Raw genomic sequence first — 5,178 nt, 5'->3', positions numbered from 1 at the left:
CTTTCTTTTCTTTTTTTTTTAAATTCAGTTTCAAATGCACTTTTTTGACATTAAAATGAATGCATTCAGTATCACTCAGCTTTGGAGCAAGAGGGAAATTCTGCATGAAGTCAAGTTTCAGAATCATTAATGAGCTTGCAATGCATCTGGAAAATGAAACAGAACAATGTGAACCACTAGCACAAGTCTCAGCTGCACGGGAGGCACACAGCTAATTTAAGCAGTGCAGACTGTTGCCAGCAGATCTATAGCAACAGATCCTTTACCAATACTTTCTTTCAGATTTAAAAATCTACCAGCAAATGGTACATCTCCTGCATATTAGTGGCAGTGCTTCCTGAACACGTACAAGCAGCTGCACTCATCCATTTGGTGCGTGCCAGCATCGCTGGTGTGCGCACAATCCCACTAATTGCGTGTTTAAGAAACACAGCAAATACTGATTCTGTGATTAGCATCTGGAAATGTAAATCCTAAGAAGAAAACAGAATTTTCTAAACAATTATGTTCACTCACAGAATCCCGCTCTTTACCCTTGCATTTTTCCTCTTACAGTTCTTCTCACAAGCAGCATCTGCACTCAACAGGGCATATAAATCCCTGAACTTGTTTCCTATCTGTGCACCCTTAGCCAAGAGTCTGCTATGAAACTGTAAGAATGAAATGATTATTGTATCTCAGCAAGCCCAGGTTTCCTTTGGAAGAAAACAGAGAGGACTGCGCCAGGAAGGAACTGTGCCGTGCTCCTGTCAGTCCTGTAGCTGGTCTTTCTCTTGTTGGGATCCCAAACAATGCTCTTTCAACTTCATCTGGTTCAGCAGCCTTTCTAAGGTTTGTTTTATTCCTAAATTTCCTTAGCTTGTAATAAGTCTTTGATGTTTTTAATACCTCCTTGTAACATTTTTACAGTTACTTGAATAATGGAATAAAAACACTTCCAGATATGAAAACACTCTGAGTACAACAATCTTGATTTTTTTTTGGCCAGAGCAGAGTTTGATATCAAAACAACAGTGGGCTCCATTCTTTGAAGGGTTATTCCCAGACACAGAAAATATCTCAGTGCACTGAAGACAAGGTAGAGGAGTATGCCCAACACAGTGACAAAGGGGAGACTGCAGCAGCAATGTTTCATTGCATCATAAAGAGAATCATAGAATTCTTAGACTTGGAAGGGATCTCTGAGGGCCATCTAGTCCAACTCCCCTGCAGTGAACAGGGACACCACAGCTAGATCAGGCTGCCCAGGGCCTTATCCAGCCTCACCTTGAAAGTCTCCAGGGACATGGCATCAATCACATCACTAGGCAAAAAGTTCCAGTGCCCTATCACTCTCACTGTATAAAGATTTTTTACTTATATCCAACCTAAATCTACACTCTTTGAGCTTGAGACCATCTCCCCTTGTTCTGTCACAACAGACCCTGCTAAATTCTGTCCCGTTCTTTCTTGTAGCTCCCCTTTAGATACTGAAAGGCTGCTCTCAAGTCACCTCACAGCCTTCTCTTCCCCAGGCTGAACAGCCCCAGCTCTCTCAGTCTGTCCTCATAGGAGAGGTGTTCCATTCCATGGATAATTTTTATGGCCCTTCTCTGGATGCGCTCCAACAGGTCCATGCCCCTCCTGCACTGAGGATTCCACTTCTGTATGCAGTACTCCAAGTGATGCCTCACCATGGCAGAGTAGAGGGGCAGGATCACCTCCCTCACCCTGCTTGCCATGCATTTTTGATGTAGACCAGAATACAGTTGGCTTTCTGGGCTGTGAGGGCACATTACTGGCTCATGTTCAGCTCCACATCCACCTGTACCCCCAGCTCTTTTTTGGCAGGCCTGTGCTCAACTCTTTCATCCTCTAGCTTTTAATGGTAATGGGGATTGCCTTGACCCAGATGCAAGACCTTGCACCTGGATTTGCTGAAAGTCATGAGGATCACCCGGGACCATTCTTAAGCCTGTCTAGGTACCTCTGTATGACATCCCTTCTGGTGTGTTGACTGCACTCCATAGCTTGGTGGGGTGTTTTCATAAGCAAACTTGCTGAGAGTGCACTCAACCCCACTGTTGATGCCATTGATAAAGATATTAAAAAGTGTCATCCCCAGGGCCAATCCCTGAGGGACATCACTTGTCACTGATCTCTATCCAGACACTGAGGCACTGACCACCACTCTCTGGACTTGATCCTGCAGCCAGTTCTTCATCAAACAGTCCACCCATCAAATCCATATCTTTCCAATTTGGAGAGAAGTATGTTTTGGGATATTGTGTCAAAGGCCTTACTGAAGTTGAGATAGATGACATCAGTGGCTCTTCCCTTGTCCATTGATGCAGTGACACCATCATAGAAGATCACTAGGTTGGTTAAGCAAGATTTGCCCTTGGTGAAGCCATGCTGGTTCTCCCATATCACCTCTCTGCCTTCCATGTGCCTTAACAGAGCTTCCAAGAGGATCTGCTCCATGATCTTCCTGGTGAGACAGACAGGTTGGTAGTTCCTGGGATCATCCTTTTTACCCTTTTAAAAAATTGGTATGATGTTACATTTTTTCAAGTCACCAGGCATTTCACCTGATTGCCACAACTTTTCAAATATCATGGAGAGTGGCTTGACAACCACATCTTAGGAGTCTGGGATGCATCTCATCAGGATCCATAGACTTGAGGATGTTCAGGTTCCTCAGGTGGTCATAAACCTGATCTTTGCTCACAGTGGGAAGGATGTTGCTTCCCTGATCCCCTCCTACCAAGCCAAATATTTGAGGGCTGTGTGGTGAGCATTATCAGGAAAGACCAAAGCAAAAAGGTTGTTAAGTACCTTAAGCCTTCCCCTTGTCTGCTGCTACCATCCTGCCTGGGGTACACTCTCCAGGACTTTTCTTTTCTGGTTGAGGTACCTGTAGAAGCCTTTCTTGTTCTTCTTGGCATCCCTAGCCAAGTTCAGATCAAGCTGGGCTTTGGCTTTCCTGACTCTATCTCTATGCAGCTTAGCAGCTTCCTTAAACTCTTCCTACTATCATGGGAACACTGCACTTTAGACGCTACATGTGTCTAAAGCAAAGCAAAGGAAAACAAAACAAACAACAACAAAAAAATCCAGAAACCACGACAGGTGGGAATTACAATTTTTTGTGATTTAAAATATTTTTCTGCCTGAAATTAAGAATGATATCCAATGTTTTTCATAGTAGACAAAAGTGAGGACACTTCAGCTGACACAGAGAAAAGAGCCAGGTAAGTGAAAGACTAGTGTCACAAAACTGCTGGAGGAGGCAGTGATAGAGTATGCTGCCCCTTTTTCATAGAACACCCAGACAGTGTAGTTACTCACATGGGGTGAAGGGATTCGGACTGAATTTATTCCATTCTGCCTGATGTGAGCAGGCACACATATTCCACTCCCAAGACAAGACACTGCCCACTGCTGCAAAGCAGCCTGAATAGTCCACCAAATCTGTTCAGCAATGCCATCCTATTTTGCATAAATAATTAAAATTCAAGTCTCGACTAACAAAGCCTCCCTGAAGAATGTATCCTTCCAACCTCCAGGCTGTCTCCTTCTTCCCTGTCCCTTTGTCCCAGGCTCAATGAATATTTTAACTGAAAGCAGCTACAACAGTAGAGGCCAAGGGAGACGCAGTTTAGGACTCTTTTACCAAGAGACTGTGGGTTCAGTCTCCTGCCCCAAACCAAGCAACAAATGTATTTGAACTTGTATCTTTCATTTCATCACTGAGCAGCTTAGCCAACAAAAGACAGCATGTTCTGTCCTACTTTTCTTCAAACTTTTCATAAAATTACCAGAGAATCTCTGCATCTGTCAGTCATCTATTCCAGACCAACACAGTAAAATTTACAAGAGACTTTAACAGAGATCTTTGTATCTGATTAGGGAAATACTAGAAGAATTCCCAACAGCATTCAAGCAGTTCTAAAAACTGTAGCAAAAACAAAAGTCAGACATGGGCTAAATTACTGTCATCTGTCTCCTCTATAAAGTACAAGCAACTCTCAGCTTGCAGGAGCAGCTGCAGAGAATAACAAGCTAGGTAGCAAAGTAGAAAGCAGAAAGATCTGATCTTGCTACCCACTCCAACCCTAGAAAAGCACCAGAAGAGTCACTAGTGCAGGTAACAAGAGGCAGTGCTTGAGCAGGAAATTGGTTCCAATACTTCAAACTGTGTTAGAAAGGTGAAGGCAACTCAACGTCATGTCCTTGGAGATAGGAACTCATGTGAGCTAGTGAAATAACTCTTCAGACCGCCTTAGTGAGCACCACTTGCTGCATTTCTCATGGAAGCAACTGGGCTTGGGTTTGGCCCCACATGCTGCCCATCTACCTGTGCCTGGGCTGTGCAGAACTGATGTGGTGAAAGCAGGCATCATGAAGCCCCTTGCTGGTCATACAGGCCATTAGGAAATAGATACGAAAACCTAAGGCTCCTGAGAGGTTTGAGGGAATATTTTGTTTGGGTAATGTGCACTTAAATCAAGTTGTCAAACACAGTGACTTGTATATACTTCATCAGTATGCACTGCAGTGCTTCAGACAAACTAAACTCAGAAGCAAAATGGCTTTCCTGTGTCTTTACCTATATCTCACATTTTTTGTTCTATATGTATTCTTGCTACTAGCATCAGAGATAGAATTAAGTAAAATCATGTGTTTTTTTGATCATTGGAAGAAGGTTAAGATGTGCTCAAAGACAGGAATGCTTCCATTAGTACCTGCTGTGCTACTTGCCTTCTTTGAATACATAGCTTTGAACAGGAGCATTTAAAATATTCGTTAAAAACATATCATACTTTATATATCTCATGCAATGTGTTTGCCAAGGATAAAGTGAGAAATTGACATTGCAGGCACTGAGGAAATGAATGCAAGAAAACAAATTTATTATGAATAGACATTTTCAAGAGTGAAATAAAGGTGAAATACAGTGGTTTAGTAGAGATCTAAATAGCACACTACATCGCTGGCAATACTGTTTCAGCATGCATGAAACAAATGAAAAATGATGTAGGTCATATCTGAAAGAACAACATTAGTCAAATGCACACTACAAAATATTTCTGCAGAAATACTGTTCTGAGAGACTCAGAACACAGCATGCAAGCTTGTTTTTTAGTTGTTAGTTTAGTTGTTATACCTTTTCCTTAATTCCTGAGGCACAGCAGC

This window comes from Meleagris gallopavo, chromosome 3 (genome assembly GCF_000146605.3).
Source record: "Meleagris gallopavo isolate NT-WF06-2002-E0010 breed Aviagen turkey brand Nicholas breeding stock chromosome 3, Turkey_5.1, whole genome shotgun sequence".
Lineage (NCBI taxonomy): Eukaryota > Metazoa > Chordata > Aves > Galliformes > Phasianidae > Meleagris > Meleagris gallopavo.
Note: the sequence above shows the minus strand (reverse complement) of the source record.